The 19817-nt window shown below is 49.1% G+C and overlaps 1 protein-coding gene across 1 annotated transcript in view; it reads left to right on the top strand.

Annotated features, from left to right (window-relative positions):
* The first annotated feature begins 436 nt into the window (after positions 1–436).
* Positions 437–19817, top strand: part of tp53bp1 (tumor protein p53 binding protein, 1) — a 99627-nt gene continuing 80246 nt past the window's right edge. Inside the window, 2 exon segments of the mRNA XM_078429838.1 lie at positions 437–457; positions 5188–5307. The gene's annotated coding sequence lies outside the window, so the exon portion shown is untranslated.

Genomic DNA, 19817 nt, shown 5'->3' with positions numbered 1-19817 from the left:
GTATAGGTATACACATAATCTGAAGGTATAGGTGTACACATAATCTGAAGGTATAGGTATACACATAATCTGAAGGTATAGGTGTACACATAATCTGAAGGTATAGGTATACACATAATCTGAAGGTATAGGTGTACACATAATCTGAAGGTATAGGTGTACACATAATCTGAAGGTATAGGTGTACACATAATCTGTAGGTGCAAGGTATACACATAATCTGAAGTCGTGGACACACAGCTGGAAACGTTCAGGGCACGTTTCAATGCAACTTGTACAACGAGTCCATGTTCCCATGTACTACAGAAGGATCTGCCTCCACACCCATGTTAGGCTGCCCTGGGAGTCGGTCCTGCAGCGCCCGCGGTGGCGAGGCGCCGCCAGGACAGGCAATGAATCGGGGACACTGCAGCGAATTTCATCTGATTTCCAAATCTCCCTCTTTCACATCAAACAGGTAAACAAAAAACTGTATTTGCATCCCTTTCGTTTTGTGCATTCGTCTTAGCTGAAAAAATAACCCTTTTCCTTTTGCATTGCATGCTTTAAAAGAGGGCTTTGCTGGGCACCACTTAATGTCAACAATTAAAATAAGATCAGAATGATTAACACACATGGTTAATAATACTATGTTAAAAAGACTGCGCAATAATAGCTTGCAAATAATGTTTTTTTTTGTTTGCGTTCATCGTTGGCCGCTTTTATTTTGCAATTTTCGAGCTTATGTAACTAGATTTTACAGATTTTACATCTAAAAATTCATGTTACAACATTAAGCAGCGTTTGATATGATTTTGCATAAGTCATCCTACGATTATATTGGGTGTAAATTCTTCCTGCGTTTATAAAATACGCGCATCTGGAAATGTAACGTACCAGAACAGATGTGCAGTACAAAAAAACGCAGCATAGAAATAACTATGGTTTTTTAATAATAGTGGCCATTTATGTTATATGCAATTGCAATGACGATGAACTCGAATGGAGAAGGTTCTGGTTTTTGAGGTGGGTGGGGGGGGTGTAAATGTGGTAAATGAATATTGGGGAAATGCAAATTGTATGTAACATATTATCATATGCGTTTCATTAGTTGGTCAAAATCAAATGGTCTCCTCTCTTCTGCCCTGATGTGTTGAGTACCTAGATATGGGGGGTTTGCAGATCGATTTTTGGCAGGGGTGTCAGACTCACCTGGATGAACAGTCATGCTTTGAAGACAGTGTTAGCTCATTGGGACATGCAGGGGAAAGGCTTGGGTGAATTATTCCAAAGGATTGAGATTTTCAGGGGGACGACGACGACAACAAGGTGGACTTGGATTAAGAGAGTGGGGGGGGGGGGAACTCTCCTTTGATTTCAAACACTCCTCTTCACATCTGGACACACGAAAGATGTCTCTGGCAGCAGATGTTGGCGTCTGATGAAGCAAGTCAGATCAAAGCCTCCATCTTGTCAGATGCTGACTCATGCCAGGATTTAGTTGCAAACGCACTGAGGGCCGGTCGGTCCAGGGGCCACCGACCGGCTGGTGAGCTGTTCGACTCAGGAAGACGAGCTTACAAACACCCTGGACTCTGCTCCTAGGCCGCGCCGGTTGTGGTAAAAAACCACCGGCAGAGGGTTCGATCCCCGCTCCAGAGATTTGAACGCGAGAAACTAGGCCGTCAATTTTGGTTGTGTTATTGAGGGAGTGCTGCACAATCTGAGGTGTCACCTTCCAGGTGAGACTTGAGACAAAGGCAGAGAGGCGCAAGGAGCTGCAGACAGACGCAGTCTTTCAGCACGGAGACAGGCCCTTCGGCCCAACTCATCCATGCCGGCCAAGATGCCCCATCAAAGCTCGTCCCAATTACCAGCATTTAACGCACATATCTCTAAACTTTCCCTATCCATGTACCTGTCCAAGTAGGGTTGCCAACTGTCCCGTATTAGCCGGGACATCCCGTATTTTGGGCTAAATTAGTTTGTCCCTTATGGGACCGCCCTTGTCCCGTATTGATAGGGTTGCCAACTTCTTCACTCCCAAATAAGGGACAAAGGGTGACATCACCTATTCCCGTATTTGGGAGCGAGGAAGTTGACAACCCTATGTCCATGTGTCTATTAAATGTTGTTATAGTACCTGCCTCAACTACCTCCTCTGATAGCTCGTCCCGTATACCCACCACCCTCTGTGTAAAGAGGTTGTCCCACAGGTACCTATTGAATCTTTTCCCTCTCACCTTAAACCTATGCGTTCATAGCGAGGGGATTTGAGTATAGGAGCAGGGAGGTTCTGCTGCAGTTGTACAGGGCATTGGTGAGACCGCACCTGGAGTATTGCGTACAGTTTTGGTCTCCTAATCTGAGGAAAGACATTCTTGCCATAGAGGGAGTACAGAGAAGGTTCACCAGATTGATTCCTGGGATGGCAGGACTTTCATATGAAGAAAGACCGGATAGACTCGGCTTGTACTCGCTGGAATTTAGAAGATTGAGGGGGGATCTTATAGAAACGTACAAAATTCTTGAGGGGTTGGACAGGCTAGATGCAGGAAGATTGTTCCCGATGTTGGGGAAGTCCAGAACAAGGGGTCACAGTTTAAGGATAAGAGGGAAGTCTTTTAGGACCGTGATGAGAAAGTGGTGAATCTGTGGAATTCTTTGCTACAGAAGGTAGTTGAGGCCAGTTCATTGGCTATATTTAAGAGGGAGTTAGATGTGGCCCTTATGGCCCTTATGGCTAAAGGGATCAGGGGGTATGGAGAGAAGGCAGGTACGGGATACTGAGTTGGATGATCAGCCATGATCATATTGAATGGCGGTGCAGGCTCGAAGGGCCGAATGGCCTACTCCTGCACCTATTTTCTATGTTTCTATGTTTCTATGTTCTCGATTACTCTACCCCGAGTGAAAGACAGAGCATTCACCCTTTCAGTTTTAGTTTAATGTCACGTGTACCGAGGTACAGTGAAAAGCTTTTGTTGCGTGTTAACCAGACATCTGAGATACAGGATTGGTTATAATAATAATAATAATAATATATTTATTTTATATAGCGCCTTATCACATGCTCAAAGCGCTTTACAAATACAATGAACATAGAAACAAACAGACAAACTATCCTGACGGAAAAGCGGCGAATACTCAACGCCAGCGTCCTCTCACGTCAGTGTCCGGCAGCAGACATCAAAAAGCACAAGACACACAGATACAATTTTTTACACAAAACTGCCATCACAGTGATTGCTCCAGGCATACCCTCACTGTGATGGAAGGCAAAGTCTTATCTCCTCCTCATTCTTCTCCCGTGGCGCCACAAGGCGATCGAGGCTCCCAACCCCTTGAAGCCCCCACCGGGCGATGGAAAGTCCCAGGGCCGAGCCGAGCAGGCCGATGAAAGTCCTGAGCCCCCACCGGGCGATGGAAAGTGCTGCGGCCGAGCCACGCAGGGCGATGAGAGTCCTGAGCCCCCACCGGGCGATGTAAAGTGCTGCGGCCGGGCCACGCAGGGCGATGAAAGGCCTGCGGGCGGGTTGATCGTACCTTGCGCTTCGGGGCGGTCGAAGCTGCTACGGCTGGAGCTCCCAAAAGCCGGTCGCCAGCCAGGGACCTGCGAGCTCCCGATGTTGCGGTCTGCAGGGCCCATGGCCAAAGCCTCCGAGATCTTCAGTCCACATCTATTCCCGACCCTACACCCTATCCATTCCCCTCATGATTTGATACACCTCCATTAGATCACCCTCAGCTGGATAACATAATATATACTGGAATCATGAGCAAAATACCAATGAATTCTGAAGATGGAAAAGATACTTAGGGACAATATATATAATTATTTGGATAATCAAGGCCTGATTAGAAACAGTCAACATGGATTTGTGCCTGGAAGGTCATGTTTGACTAATCTTCTTGAATTTTTTGAAGAGGTTACCAGGGAAATTGATAAGGGCAAGGCTGTGGATGTTGTCTATATGGACTTCAGTAAGGCATTTGACAAGGTTCCACATGGAAGGTTGATTAAGAAGGTTAAATCGTTGGGTATTAATAGTGAGGTTGCAAGATGGATTCAACAATGGCTGAATGGGAGATACCAGAGGGTAACGGTTGACAATTGTATGTCAGGTTGGAGGCCAGTGTCTAGTGGAGTGCCCCAAGGATCTGTGTTGGGTCCACTGTTGTTTGTCATTTACATTAATGATCTGGATGATGGTGTGGCAAATTGGATTAGTAAATATGCAGATGATACTAAGATAGGTGGAGTAGTTGATAGTGAGGTAGATTTTCAAAGTCTACAGAGAGACTTGGGCCTTTTGGAAGGGTGGGCTGAAAGATGGCAGATGGAGTTTAATGCTGATAAGTGTGAGGTGCTGCATTTTGGTAGGACAAATCAAAATAGGACGTACAGGGTAAATGGTAGGGAATTGAGGAATGCAGTGGAACAGAGGGATCTGGGAATAACTGTGCATTGTTCCCTGAAGGTGGAATCTCATGTGGATAGGGTGGTGAAGAAGGCGTTTGGTATGCTTGCCTTTATAAATCAGAGCATCGAGTATAGAAGTTGGGATGTAATGTTGAAATTGTACAGGGCATTGGTGAGGCCGAATCTGGAGTATGGTGTGCAGTTCTGGTCGCCAAATTATAGGAAGGATGTCGACAAAATGGAGAGGGTACAGAGGAGATTTACTAGAATGTTGCCTGGGTTTCAGCACTTAAGCTACAGAGAGAGGTTGAACAGGTTGGGTCTTTATTCTTTGGAGCGTAGAAGGTTGAGGGGGGACTTGATAGAGGTTTTTAAAATTTTGAGAGGGATGGACAGAGTTGACGTGGGTAGGCTTTTACCTTTGAGAGTGGGGAAGATTCCAACAAGGGGACATAGCTTCAGAATTGAGGGACAAAGGTTTAGGGGTAACATGAGGGGGAACTTCTTTACTCAGAGGGTTGTGGCTGTATGGAATGGGCTTCCGGTGGAAGTGGTGGAGGCTGGCTCGATTTTATTATTTAAGAGTAAATTGGATAGGTATATGGATAGGAGGGGATTGGAGGGTTATGGTCTGAGTGCAGGTAGATGAGACTAGGTCAGGGAGAATGGTCGGCGTGGACTGGTAGGGCCGGACAGGCCTGTTTCCATGCTGTAGTTGTTATATGTTATATGTTATATGTTAAGGGTCCCGACCCAAAAATGTCATCTGTTCATTCCCTCCACAGATGCTGCCTGACCTTCTACACCTCTCCTGCACGTATCGTCTATTGTCTATTATTGTGAATGATCAGCCATGATCACATTGAATGTGTAGGAAAATCGAAAATCGCTGGTACAAATCGAAGGTATTTATTTCACAAATTTATTTCACAAATCGCTGGTACAAATCGAAGGTATTTATTTCACAAAATGCTGGAGTAACTCAGCAGGTCAGGCAGCATCTCAGGAGAGAAGGAATGGGTGACGTTTTGGGTCGAGACTGAAGAAGGGTCTCGACCCGAAACGTCACCCATTCCTTCTCTCCTAAGATGCTGCCTGACCTGCTGAGTTACTCCAGCATTTGTGAAATAAATCACATTGAATAGACAATAGACAATAGACAATAGGTGCAGGAGGAGGCCATTCGGCCCTTCGAGCCAGCACCGCCATTCAATGTGATCATGGCTGATCATTCTCAATCAGTACCCCGTTCCTGCCTTCTCCCCATACCCCCTGACTCCACTATCTTTAAGAGCTCTATCTAGCTCTCTCTTGAATGCATTCAGAGAATTGGCCTCCACTGCCTTCTGAGGCAGAGAATTCCACAGATTCACAACTCTCTGACTGAAAAGGTTTTTCCTCATCTCAGTTCTAAATGGCCTACCCTTATTCTTAAACTGTGGCCCCTGGTTCTGGACTTCCCCAACATTGTGAACATGTTTCCTGCCTCTAACGTGTCCAACCCCTTAATAATCTTATACGTTTCGATAAGATCTCCTCTCATCCTTCCAAATTCCAGTGTATACAAGCCTAGTCGCTCCAGTCTTTCAACATATGATAGTCCCGCCATTCCGGGAATTAACCTAGTAAAACTACGCTGCACGCCCTCAATAGCAAGAATATCCTTCCTCAAATCTGGAGACCAAAACTGCACACAGTACTCCAGGTGCGGTCTCACTAGGGCCCTGTACAACTGCAGAAGGACCTCTTTGCTCCTATACTCAACTCCTCTTGTTATGAAGGCCAACATTCCATTGGCTTTCTTCACTGCCTGCTGTACCTGCATGCTTCCTTTCAGTGACTGATGCACTATGACACCCAGATCTCGTTGTACGTCCCCTGTTCCTAACTTGACACCATTCAGATAATACTCTGCCTTCCTATTCTTACCACCAAAGTGGATAACCTCACACTTATCCACATTAAACTGCATCTGCCATGCATCCGCCCACTCACACAACCTGTCCAAGTCACCCTGCAACCTCATAGCATCTTCCTCACAGTTCACACTACCACCCAGCTTTGTATCATCTGCAAATTTGCTAATGGTACTTTTAATCCCTTCATCCAAGTCATTAATGTATATTGTAAATAGCTGCGGTCCCAGCACCGAGCCTTGCGGTACCCCACTAGTTACTGCCTGCCATTCTGAAAGGGACCCATTTATCCCCATTCTTTGCTTTCTGTCTGTCAACCAATTTTCTATCCATGTCAGTACCCTACCCCCAATACCATGTGCTCTAATTTTGCCCACTAATCTCCTATGTGGAACCTTGTCAAAGTCTTTCTGAAAGTCAAGGTACACCACATCCACCGGCTGTCAATTTTCCTAGTTACCGTACAAACTGCGTACAGACAGCACCCGTAGTCGGGATGGAACCCGGGTCTCCGGCGCTTCATTCGCTGTAAGGCAGCAATTCTACCGCTGCGCCACCGTGACCACCCTCCCCCCTCACTGTGCCCCCCATCCCACGCCGGGTCCTCCCTTGTTACAGTGCCTATGCTTTTTATTCTTTGTTGACAGAATGTGGATGTTCCAGACATTTATAATCCATCCCTAACTGCTCACGAACAGGGATGTGGATAGGGAAGGACTAGAGGGCCAAACATGAGCAATTGGGGCATCTTGGTCAGCAATGGACGAAATGAACCAAAGGGCATGTTTCCATGCTGTATGACATTCCATGTGGAATTCTCTGCCTCAGAAGGCAGTGGAGGCCAATTCTCTGAATGCATTCAAGAGAGAGCTGGATAGAGCTCTTAAGGATAGCGGAGTCAGGGGGTATGGGGAGAAGGCAGGAACGGGGTACTGATTGAGAATGATCAGCCATGATCACATTGAATGGCGGTGCTGGCTCGAAGGGCCGAATGGCCTCCTCCTGCACCTATTGTCTATTGTCTATTGTCTATTGACTATAACTCTATAACTGAGGAAGTATTTAACATTTGAGACAAGAACACCTGCAAATGATGGTGTACACAAGAAACAAACATTAAAGTTGGGCGGCACGGTGGCGCAGCGGTAGAGTTGCTGCCTTACAGCGAATGCAGCGCCGGAGACCCGGGTTCGATCCTATCTGCGGGTGCTGTCTGTACGGAGTTTGTACGTTCTCCCCGTGACCTGCGTGGGTTTTCTCCGAGATCTTCGGTCTCCTCCCCCACTCCAAAGACGTACAGGTATGTGGGTAAATGTAAAAGTTGTCCCTAGTGGGTGTAGGATAGTGTTAATGTGCGGGGATCGCTGGTCGGCGCGGACCCGGTGGGCCGAAAGGGCCGTTTCCGCGCTGTATCTTTAAACTAAACTGAACTAAAAAAACGAAGTGCCGTAGTACCTCAGTAACACCTCTGGAGGACATAGATAGATGACGTTTTGTGTCAGGACCCCTCTTTAAACCCAGTAATAAATACAGGTGGGTCTAGCGTCACACACCGCTTCTCTCACGGACACAGCGTGCTGGAGTAACTCAGCGGATCAGGCAGCATCTGTGGAGAACGTGGATAGGTGACGTTTCACAGAGTGCTGGAGTAACTCAGCGGGTCAGGCAGCATCTGGAGAACATGGATAGGTGACGTTTCACAGAGTGCTGGAGTAACTCAGCGTGTCAGGCAGCATCTGTGGGGAACATGGATAGGTGACGTTTCACAGAGTGCTGGAGTAACTCAGCGGGTCAGGCAGCATCTGTGGAGAACATGGATAGGTGACGTTTCACAGAGTGCTGGAGTAACTCAGCGGGTCGGACAGCATCTCTGGAGAACAAGGACAGGTGATGTTTCGGCTCGAAACCCTTCATCAGTCTGAAGAAGGTTGTCGACCCGGAACATAACCTGTCCATGTTCTCCAGGGATGCTGCCGGACCCACTGAGTTACTCCGGCACTTTTGTGTCCCTTTGTGTAAACCAGCGCCTGCAGTTCTCAGTTTCAACATTCCAACCAAAGATACTAGAGGAACAAGATGGACCACTCCGTTGTAATAGCCTGTACTGAAGTGTAGTACGCAAAGGAGCGTAACGTCCGCCATTTTAGTAAGCAAAACCCACCGTTCGCTCTGCCTCTCGCAGTGTAATCAATGTTTTGGGGGAACAGTATGTGTGATGATACCATAAAAATGCAGAATATATCCCATCTATCAATTCACAGATTTTTGTTATTTTTCTTTTTAAATGTTTCTGCAAGTTTCTGCCTACTAAAATGGCCGCCGTGACGTACTACGGTTTTTAGGGTCGAGTGGTCTATCTTGCTCTGCTCTATTATCTTTGATTCCACCTCTTACTCTTGTAACATAACCACTAACTGCAGCCCTATGTTCCAATTCTAATATCCACCATCCCAAGAGTTAAGAAAATAACTGCAGATGTCGGTACAAATCGAAGGTATTTATTCACAAAATGCTGGAGTAACTCAGCAGGTCAGGCAGCATCTCAGGAGAGAAGGAATGGGTGACGTTTCGGGTCGAGACCCTTCTTCAGACTGATGAGATCCCAAGAGTTAAGAAACACTACAGGTAATCAGGATTTCCCTGTGATAATTGTTCCATTAGGGAGCAGTGACTAAGCTTTATCGAATCTATGACTGCATGACTATGCCCTCCAGTATTTGATTCTTCCATCATGGGGAAAAAGGTTCTGACTGCCGACCCTATCTATGCCCCTCATCATTGTATATAAACATAGCACAAAAAGTAAGGAAATTTGTGTTTGGTAGATTATTTCTTTGTTGTAACAATGCTTCTTGGCAATAAATCTTATACCGTTGGAAAGCCTGTTTATTTCCCTTTTAAATGGTGCCACATTTGTAAGGAACATGCATTTGTGGGATCAGCAGCAGAGCTGAGTATATGGGTTGCGCCCATGAAAAATTTGCCAAATCTTCTCTGCCAATGCCAAACAGCTTATTCTGCTGTTGCTATTGACTCTTGTTTTGAGCTTCTGGTACCCCCAGGTGCTGACAAGAATGGGATGCCATCCCACAACAGTGTGTGACCAGGCTGGTGACCAGCATGAGGAGGAGGAGGTGCCAGGCTGTTATGGCTGTGTATGGTTCTTCCACGCGCTACTGTGGCTCCTGTTTATTAAATGAATAAATTGTTAAATTGCCAATATGTCTTGTTTCTTCAGACTTCAATCATCCAATCCACCAAACAACACCGAACAAGAGTCAATGGCAGAATAAGCTGTTTGGCATTGGCAGAGAAGATTTGGCAAATTTTTCATGGGCGCAACCCATATACTCAGTTCTGCTGCTCATCCCACAAATGCATGTTCCTTACAAATGTGGCACCATTTAAAAGGGAAATAAACAGGCTTTCCAACGGTATAAGATTTATTGCCAAGAAGCATTGTTACAACAAAGAAATAATCTACCAAACACAAATGTCCTTACTTTTTGTGCTATGTTTACTTGTATCAGATCTCTGTGCAACCTCCAGTGTTCCAGAGACAACAACCGAAGCCTGCTCAACCTCTCCCTGCAACTATTACGTCCTAATCCAGGCATCATTCCGGTAAACCACCTCCGCATGCCTTCCAAAGCCTCCACATCCTGTAATAATGGGGCCAGAGATGCACGCAATACTCCAAATGCGGCCAGACCAAAGTTAAGGATGGTTGATTAATGCTGGTCTTCCCAGCGATTTTCAAGTCTTAAAAATTAACATGCGGACAAACGGGACTAACTTAGAATGGGCATCTTGGTCAGCATGGGCCTGTCGGGCTGAAGGGCCTGTTTCTGGGCTGTACGACTCTATGACTCTATAACTGAGGAAGTGATTAACATCGAGAGACAAGGAGCTGCAGATGTTTTGGGACGTCTTGAGAGGGATTTATGTGGTGCTATAGGAAGTATAAGAAAATAACTGCAGATGCAGGTCTGAAGAAGGGTCTCGACCCGAAACGTCACCCATTCCTTCTCTCCCGAGATGCTGCCTGACCTGCTGAGTTACTCCAGCATTTTGTGAATAAATACCTGGTGCTATAGGAATGTACAAACAAGGAACTGCAGATGCCAATTAATGCACAAAAGGACCCAAAGTGCTGGAGTAACTCAGCAGCTCAGGCAGCATCTCTGGAGAACATGGATAGGTGACGTTTCGGGTGGAGGGTTCAACGAAGGGTCCCGACCCGAATAGTCTCCTATCCATGTTCTCTGCAGATGCTGCCTGACCCGCTGAGTAACTCCAGCACTTTGTGTCCTGTTGTATAGAAGTGTTTGCCCCTTTCAGAGTTTGTGGCAGAGTGGGGGCCAATTCTCTGAATGCATTCAAGAGAGAGCTAGATAGAGCTCTTAAGGATAGCGGAGTCAAGGGGTATGGGGAGAAGGCAGGAACGGGGTACTGATTGAGAATGATCAGCCATGCTCACATTGAATGGCGGTGCTGGCTCGAAGGACCGAATGGCCTCCTGCACCTATTGTCTATTGTTTATTGAATTCTTGAGGGCAGTCTCTAATCCAGGGTACGTAGTGTTCGCACTATCCCTCCCTCCCTCACTCCCTCCCTCCCTCCCTCCCTCCCTCCCTCCCTCCCTCCCTCCCTCCCTCCCTCCCTCCCTCCCTCTCCCCCCCCCCCCCCCCAATCCCCAATCCCCAATCCCCAGCAATACAAGCGACCCAGTAATCAGTCTGAAGAAGGGTCTCGACCCAAAACGTCACCCATTCCTTCTCTCCCGAGATGCTGCCTGACCTGCTGAGTTACTCCAGCATTTTGTGAATAAATCCAGCCCGTGTTTCTTTTGGGTCTTTTGCACGTGAAATTTGACCCACTGTTACCGAGGAAGGGGGAGAGCTATCAAAACCAGCGGCAGATGCCAATGTCACTGTGACCAACCCGAGAGATCGGCAGTTTCTCTGCTGGCCTCAAAATGTAACGATATCCCACATGTATTGCAGTTCCAACAGAATTTTTAATGAGTGGTGCAGGTTCCATCTGCAGTCCCTCTTGTCACTTTGAAAACAGGGAGTATCCATTACAACGAAGAAAAATGCTCTTACTTCCACGTGTCTGCAGGTGCAAACTTGTTTTAGTACTTGCGAAGAAAGGAACTGCAGATGCTGCTTTAAACCGAAGATAAACACAAAAGGCTGGAGTAACCCAGCGGGACAGGCAGCAACCTTGAGCAATCTGAGTCTGAAGAAGGGTCTCGACCCGAAACGTCACCCATTCCTTCTCTCCAGAGATGCTGCCTGACCCGCTGAGTGACTCCAGCGTTTCGTGTCTATCATGGCTTACAACACATCCGTGTTGCACGAGAGAATGTTAAAAAGATTAACGAATGGTATGTTGGCATTCATAGCAAGAGGATTTGAGTATAGGAGCAGGGAGGTTCTGCTGCAGTTGTACAGGGCCTTGGTGAGACCACACCTGGAGTATTGTGTACAGTTTTGGTCTCCTAATCTGAGGAAAGACATTCTAGCCTTAGAGGGAGTACAGAGAAGGTTCACCAGATTGATTTCTGGGATGGCAGGACTTTCATATGAAGAAAGACTGGATAGACTCGGCTTATACTCGCTGGAATTTAGAAGACTGAGGGGGGATCTTATTGAAACATATAAAATTCTTAAGGGGTTGGAGAGGCTAGATGTGGGAAGATTGTTCCCGATGTTGGGGAAGTCCAGAACAAGGGGTCACAGTTTAAGGATAAGGGGGAAGTCTTTTAGGACCGAGATGAGAAAACATTTCTTCACACAGAGAGTGGTGAGTCTGTGGAATTCTCTGCCACAGAAGGTAGTTGAGGCCAGTTCATTGGCTATATTTAAGAGGAAGTTAGATGTGGCCCTTGTGGCTAAAGGGATCAGGGGGTTTGGAGAGAAGGCAGGTAGAGGTTACTGAGTTGGATGATCAGCCATGATCATATTGAATGGCGGTGCAGGCTCGAAGGGCCGAATGGCCTACTCCTGCACCTATTTTCTATGTTTCTATGTTTCTAACAACCAACCCTCTTACATAATATCACAACGACAGTATTCAGTAAATTTGGTTGGAAATTGTTTCTCAGTTGAGGTGACGCACAACAAATGAAAAAAAATAGTGCACTGATATTTAATGTCAAGGTTAGAGGATGATTTATTATTGACGCTTGCAGACATATACACACAGGGGGAGAGCACCTCCAGAACAGACACAGATTGGATTAAACACCAACAGCATTAAGGAGATGCCACTAGGCCTAAAAAACAAGGAGAGAAGGAATGGGTGATGTTTCGGGTCGAGACCCTGTTACTCCATCTTTTTGTGTCTATGTTTTAGTACTTGACTGAATAAGTACAGGAGACAGAGGCCAACTTGTCTAGCTCTGTGGGGTACTGCACAGCCAGATACCAACAACACAGTAGGAAAAACACTGCAGATGCTGGATAAAATCGAAAGTAGACACACAATGCTGGAGTAACTCAGCGGGTCAGGCAGCATCTCGGGAGAGAAGGAATGGGTGACGTTTCGGGTCGAGACTGAAGAAGGGTTTCAACCCGAAACGTCACCCATTCCTTCTCTCCCGAGATGCTGCCTGACCCGCTGAGTTACTCCAGCATTGTGTGTCTACCAACAACACAGGGCTAAATACCCTACGGCGCTTTGCTGGTGTATCACTAGTACAAAACTCAACACTGAATCAGAAAGAGAGAATTGGGTGACTAAAGTTTCCAACGCAAAATTATTTTTATTTGGAGAAGAAAATTTACCTTTGCCTTCAGGGTTTATACCCAAGGAGGTTTATACCCAAAGAGGTTTATACCCAGAGGTTTATACCCAAGGAGGTTTATACCCAAAGAGGTTTATACCCAAAGAGATTTATACCCAGGGGTTTATACCCAAGGAGGTTTATGCCCAAAGAGGTTTATACCCAAAGAGGTTTATACCCAAGGAGGTTTATACCCGAAGAGGTTTATACCCAGGAGCACCGGTTTCCTCCCACACTCCATAGATGTACAGGTTGGCTAATTGTCTACGGTAAAGATTGCAAATTGTCCCCAGTGTGTGCAGGACTTGGTGGCGTGAGGGTCTGTTTCTGCACTGTATCTCTAAACTAAACTAAAAAGAAAACCATCTTGTATACAATCCATGAATTCATCTTATTACAGCAAATTTCGTTCATCCAGTCTTTCTCCAAGTTGAAGCCCCTGATGAATATTGTATTGCCCCTTTAAAATGGAAACTCAAGTTCCGTTCCCTGATGTATGCTATGCCCAATATTACTATTAATTGGTAGCCTGTAAATAACTCCGACCCTAACCCTTAAGTATTTCTTAACTTGATTCAAAATGATTCTAATTCTACATCATGGTGGCTTAAGCCAAGATTATTTTCATCACTGCACTGATCTTCAACCTCATTAATCTACCCGCTTTGTTTTCAATTGAGTGATTGTTTAGTTTAGTTTAGAGATACAGCGTGGAAACAGGCCCTTCGGCCCACCTTGTCCGCACTGACCAGCGATCCCCGCATGCTAACACTGTCCGACACAAACCTGGGACACTTGGAGTTTGGGAGGAAACCAAAGATCTTGGATCTCCGTCTGTACGGAGTTTGTACGTTCTCCCCGTGACCTGCGTGGGTTTTCTCCGAGATCTTCGGGTTCCTCCCACACTCCAAAGACGTACAGGTTTGTAGGTTAATTGGCTGGGCAAATGTAAAAATAAAAAAATTGTCCCTAGTGTGTGTAGGATCGTGTTAATGTGCGGGGATCGCTGGGCGGCACGGACCCGGTGGGCCGGTGGGCCGAAGGGCCTGTTTCCACGCTGTATCTCTAAATCTCAATCTAAATCTAAAACCCACACAGGTCGCGGGCAGAACGTACAAACTCCGTACAGACAAACACATGTAGTCAGGATCGAACCCAGGTCTCTGGCCCTGTAAGGCAGTAGCTCTACCGCAATGCTGCCCTAGTAAGATGATTGTCTAACTAATTAACTGACTCGTGATATATTCTGGAGTATTTATTTCCAACCTTTGGTTGCCCACCTAGCCACAAGTCCTTCTTTGCTGCAGCACATGTTTCTCGGCATGTTACCCGAAGTAAAATTATTGACAGCCTACATAAGGATTAGGCCGGGACAAGCTTGGGTAAGGAGCTAGGTTTAAGTAACACCTTCAAGGACAGTGAGGGAGAAGTTCAGGAAATAATTCCAGAGCTTGCGAACGGTGGCGTGGTGGTAGAATTGCTACCTTAGAGTGCCAGTCATGGCATGGGTTTTCTTCAGTTTTCTTCCACACTCCAAAGGAGTACAGGTTTGTAGGTTAATTGGCTTCGGTAAAAATTGTAAGTTGTCCCTGGTGTATGGGATGGTGTTATTGTGCGGTGATCGCTGGTCGGCATGGACTTGGTGGGCCGAAGGTAGACAAAAAATGCTGGAGCAACTCAGCGGGACAGACAGCATCTCTGGAGAGAAGGAGTGGGTGACGTTTCGGCTCGAGACCCTCCTTCAGGCCTAAGGTGGGCCGAAGGGCCTGTTTCCGTGTTGTGTCTCCAAACTGAACTATAATAAACCTGAGAGCTGAAAGCGTTGGTGTTGGACTGATTAAAATTAGTAATCAGCAAGTGGGCCGACCACAAGTATCTTGAAGCATTTATTCAGTTGTGACTCTTGAGGTTGTGTTTACAAAAGAACATCTCAGAGACGTGTGGGTTTGTAGGTTAATCATCCTCTGTAAATTGCCCCTAGTGTGCAGGGAGTGGGTGAGAAAGTGGGATAGCATGGAACTAGTGTCAGTGTGTGATTGATGGCCAGTGTTATAAGGTCATAAGGAATAGGAGTAGAATTAGGCCATTCGGCCCATCAAGGTGACTCAGTGTTTCCATGCTGTATCTCTAAACTAAACTAAAAGTTGATGTCATTAATTTTGTGATTAGCATTGTTGTAGTAGGTGGAATCTTTATGACTTTTTTTAACTGATTCAGACTCTAGGGAGATGCAGAGCTCTGTGAATATGAATGATTTGAAGCCATCTTACTTCAGCCAGGACAGAGGTGTGGATGATGGAACTGAGCAGTGACAATGGGCAGGAAAGCAATCGCAATGCTTCTGCCCAATACCAATATGGACGGCACAGTGGCGCAGTGGTAGAGTTGCTACCTCACAGCGCCAGAGACCCAGGTTCCATCCTGACCACTGATGCTGTCAGTAAGGAGTTCGTACATTCTCCCCGTGACCGCGTGGATTTCCTCCGGGTGCTCCGGTTATCTCCCATATTCCAACGACGTGCAGGCTTGCAGGTTAATTGGCTTTTATAAATTGTCCCCCCCAGTGCGTAGGATGGAACTAGTGCAGGGGTAATTGCTGGTCAGCACGGACGCAGTGGGCCGAAGGGCCTGTTTCCACGCTGTATCTCTAGAACTAAAACTGGTGGCACATATATTGTCCAAGGTGGTCATCTCTCCTGCAGTTGTGCAAAGCTTTGTTGCTGCCAATCCCTGTCACAAATCATAGAACAGTACAGCACAGGAACAGGCTCTTCAGGGTGTTTTGGTGGAACGAGTGTACATGGTGATCGTTAGTCGGCGCACGTTTCCACGTTATTTTTCTAAACTGAACTCAAAGGTTCCCTCCCCTCCCCTCCCGTCCCCCTCCCCACCCCATCCTTAAACCAAACGCTGTCTGTAGAGCACTGAGCCTACCTAGCAAGGTGTCAGTTGTGGACAAGATTACGTTTTTGGTATAAAGCTCCTTCCTCCTGCCAAGTATATACACAGAGAAGATCATTTGGGCCTGGTAACTGAGGAACAGGATAACACTATGACATCCAGTCAACTACCCCGTGACTGTGGGCAGAGAGGGGAACTGGAGTGAGGGTAAAGGAGTAAAGAAGGGGAGGGGAGAGGAACAGGAGGAGAGAGGGGGAGGGAGAGAGAGGGGGGAGGGAGGGAGAGAGAGGGGGGGGGAGGGAGGGTCAGAGGGAGGGGGAGGGAGGGGGGAGGGAGGAGGGAGGGGGAGGAGGAGGGAGGGAGGGGAGGGGGAGAGGGAGGGGGGAGAGGGAGGGGGGGAGGGGGAGGAGAGATAAGGAGTGGAGGAGAATGGAGGGGGTGGGGGAGGCGAAGGGAGAGAGGGGAGAATAGGGAGGGGAAAAAGGGGGTAGGGGGGGCGGATGGAGGAGGGGGAGAGGGGAGAACGGAGAGGGGGAGGGGAGGAGGAAGGGGAGGGGGATAGAGAAGGGGGTAGATGAGGGGGGAGAGTGGAGGGAGAGAGGAGGGAGGGAGGGAGGGGAGGGGAGGGAGGGAAGGGAGGGAGGGAGGAAAGGGAGGGGGGAGGGAGAGAGGAGGAGGGGAGTGGGGAGAGGGGGGAATAGAGAAGGAGGGAGGCGGAGAAGAGAGCGGGGAGGGAAGAGAGGGGGGAGGAAGTAGAGGAGGGGGGGAGAGGAGAAGGGGGAGAGGAAGGGGAGAGGGAGGGTAGTAGAGGAGGGGGTAGAAGAGGAGGTAGAGGAGGAAGGGAGGGAGAAAGAGGGGGAGGGAGAGAGAGAGGGGGAGGGGGGAGATGAGGAGGAAAGGGGGAGTAGAAGAGGGGGTAGAGGAGAGGGGAGAGGAGAGGAGAGGAGAGGAGAGGAGGGGAGAGGAGAGGAGGGGAGAGGAGAGGAGAGGAGGGGAGGGGAGGGGAGGGGAGAGGAGGGGAGAGGAGAGGAGGGGAGGGGAGGGGAGAGGAGGGGAGAGGAGGGGAGGGGAGGGGAGGGGAGAGGAGGGGAGAGGAGAGGAGGGGAGGGGAGGGGAGAGGAGGGGAGGGGAGAGGAGGGGAGGGGAGGGGAGGGGAGGGGAGAGGAGGGGAGAGGAGAGGAGGGGAGGGGAGGGGAGAGGAGGGGAGGGGAGAGGAGGGGAGGGGAGGGGAGGGGAGAGGAGGGGAGAGGAGAGGAGGGGAGGGGAGGGGAGAGGAGGGGAGGGGAGAGGAGGGGAGGGGAGGGGAGGGGAGGGGAGAGGAGGGGAGAGGAGAGGAGGGGAGGGGAGGGGAGAGGAGGGGAGGGGAGAGGAGGGGAGGGGAGAGGAGAGGAGAGGAGGGAGGGGAGGGGAGGGGAGAGGAGGGGAGAGGAGAGGAGGGGAGGGGAGGGGAGAGGAGGGGAGAGGAGGGGAGGGGAGGGGAGGGGAGAGGAGGGGAGAGGAGAGGAGGGGAGGGGAGGGGAGAGGTGGGGAGGGGAGGGGTGGGAGGGGAGGGGAGGGGAGGGGAGGGGAGGGGAGGGGAGGGGAGGGGAGGGGAGGGGAGGGGAGGGGAGGGGAGGGGAGGGGAGGGGAGGGGAGAGCTCTCTCTGTAGCCTTCTCCCTGGGGCTGGTCCGGCCGCTCCCATTGGTGCAGGGCGCTGTGTATCAGGCGGTATTGCGGCGGGCGGGCCAATGGGCGTTGGCCGGGGCGGGGTGGAGGCGGGACCGGAGCGGAGGGGGCGGGGCGAGGGCGGGCCAATGGGCGGGGGCAGGGCAAGGGCGGGCTAATAAGCGCGGGGGGGGGGGTAGGGCGAGCAGGGGGCGGGGCGAAGGCGGGCCAATGGGCGGGGCGAGTAGGGTGGGGGCGAGGGCGGGGTGAGCGGAGCGGAGGCGCGCCAATGGGCGGGGCCGGACCAATGGGCGGGGCCGGAGCAGGGGGCGGGACGGAGGCGCGCCAATGGGCGGGGGCGGGGCGGGCGAGCGGGTGGATACATTTGGCCGCTGTAGCAATCTGCAGGCGGGGATTCCTGAAGCGCGGTCCCGGACACAACAGCTACCAAGCCGGCGCCACAGGTAGGGACAGGCCGGGGATCCGGGGCTGGACACCGGCCCTCGGGCTGATCACCACCCCCCAGATCAGGAGAAGCCCCACCGGCAGCGGGCGGGGAGGGCTGGAGACCCGCCTAGGCAACTGGGACCATTTAAAAATATATATATTATTTCATTCACTGCCACTTTTGTTCCACAAACTCTGTCTGAGAGGGAATCCTGTGCCTCCGTCGCCATGAATATCAATTGCATCTTGTACCTTCTGCGCACTGCCTCTGATAAATGTGACCCTGCACAAAATCGGAGCCTCATAACTAACATCTTTGACTGAAAATAGAGTTTGGGGGAGTTTGGTCTGTGCAAAAACTGGACGCCATGCGGTCAGTCCCACAGAGAGTAGGGGATCTAGGTTCTGATTTTCATTCACTCTGTCTGAGAGGGGCCCCTGGTTCTTCCATCTCCCATGAAAGTCAACTGTGTGTGTATGTGTGTTAGAAGGAACTGCAGATGGTGGTTTACACCAAAGATAGGGACTTCTGAACTTCTGAAGAAGAGTCCTGACCTGAAATTCTTTCTCTCCAGATATGTTGCCTGTCCTGCTGAGTTACTCCAGCATGTTGTGCCTAACGCCAATTGTATCTTTGACCTTCTGCTCATTTGCTTTTGATCAGGACAGGTCTAATTAAAGTTTCCCTTTCCACTGACTTGCAGTCTGAAGAAGGGTCTTGACATGAAGCATCACCCATTCCTTCTCTCCAGATATGCTGCCTGTCCTGCTGAGTTACTCCAGCATTTTGTGTCTAATGCCAATTGTATCTTTGACCTTCAGATAAGTATTCAAGTATTCAAGTCAGAGACACAAGTGGTGGCACGGTGGCGCAGCGGTAGAATTGCTGCCACACAGCATCAGGCACCTGGGTTCGATCCCGACTGGGTATCTCCGGAGGGCAAGGATAGGCAACTCTGAAGAAGGGTCGCCTAGCCTTGTCCAATTCTTCAGAGTTGCCTATCCTTGCCCTCCGGAGATACCCACAGTCGGGATCGAACCCAGGTGCCTGATGCTGTGTGGCAGCAATTCTACCGCTGCACCACCGTGCCACCACTTGTGTCTCTGACTTGAATACTTATCTGACCAAACCAAAATTATAACAACACTTGCTTGTGGTCTGCTTGTGGGATCTTGACGTGTGTAAATTGCTGGCATGTTTCCAACAGGGCCCACACCACAAGTGTACTCTGTTGATTCGACCTGCACCGTCACCTACCCATATGCTCCTGAGATTAGTTTAGAGATACAGCGCGGAAACAGGCCCTTTCGGCCCACCGGGTCCGCGTCGACCAGCGATCCCCGCGCACTAACACTATTCTATACCCACTAGGAACAATTTTTTTAAATACATTTATCAAGCCAATTAACCTACAAACCTGTACGTCTTTGGAGTGTGGGAGGAAACCGAAGATCTCGGAGAAAACCCACGCAGGTCACGGGGAGAACGTACAAACTCCGTACAGACAGTGTTGTAGTCTGTGACCTATTAACAGAAAACAGTCAGACAACTGAGTTCGTTTAACCTCTTTATTGCACTCACCAAGGTGGGAGAGAGTCTAGTTGCAAAAACGTCCAGTGACGCTTGGGCAGCTAGTGCAGTCTCTCTGATCGTTTACATACACACACATTTATACCCTTAACAGTGCACCGGAGGCTTTCTGCTATGGCCTT

This window comes from Rhinoraja longicauda, chromosome 38, assembly GCF_053455715.1.
Source record: "Rhinoraja longicauda isolate Sanriku21f chromosome 38, sRhiLon1.1, whole genome shotgun sequence".
In the NCBI taxonomy this organism is placed as follows: domain Eukaryota; kingdom Metazoa; phylum Chordata; class Chondrichthyes; order Rajiformes; family Arhynchobatidae; genus Rhinoraja; species Rhinoraja longicauda.
Note: the sequence above shows the minus strand (reverse complement) of the source record. Positions and strands in the feature narration are given on the sequence as shown.